This window comes from Chaetura pelagica, unplaced genomic scaffold (genome assembly GCF_000747805.2).
Source record: "Chaetura pelagica isolate M959 unplaced genomic scaffold, ChaPel_1.0 scaffold217, whole genome shotgun sequence".
NCBI lineage: Eukaryota > Metazoa > Chordata > Aves > Apodiformes > Apodidae > Chaetura > Chaetura pelagica.
This window is the reverse complement of record NW_009953903.1, coordinates 423,522-423,856: the sequence shown is the minus strand read 5'-3', so window position 1 is coordinate 423,856 and position 335 is coordinate 423,522.

Below are 335 nucleotides of genomic sequence, written 5' to 3'. Positions count from 1 at the left end.
GGTGCAGGGAGCCCGGGATGCGCGCACACGGGCCGGGGGGCACTGAGGAAACCCCCCGTTTCCCCAGCCGGAGACCCCCCCAGTATTGGCGTGAGGGTGGGAAATTCCTAGGAAACCCCTGGCGCTTCAGCCTGGGGGCTCTGAAAATTCCAGTTGGGAAGAAAAACGCTGCCCAGCACTGGGGACACCCTGGGGGGAAGGATGGGTGAGGGCAGAGGGCACCACAGGCACTGCCCGGCTCCCAGTATGGCCCAGTATGGCCCAGAGTCCGCCAGTAACAGCCCAGGGGCTCCTGGGGGCAGCAGCAGCCTGGGCAGGCCGGGGCTGGGGCCCCC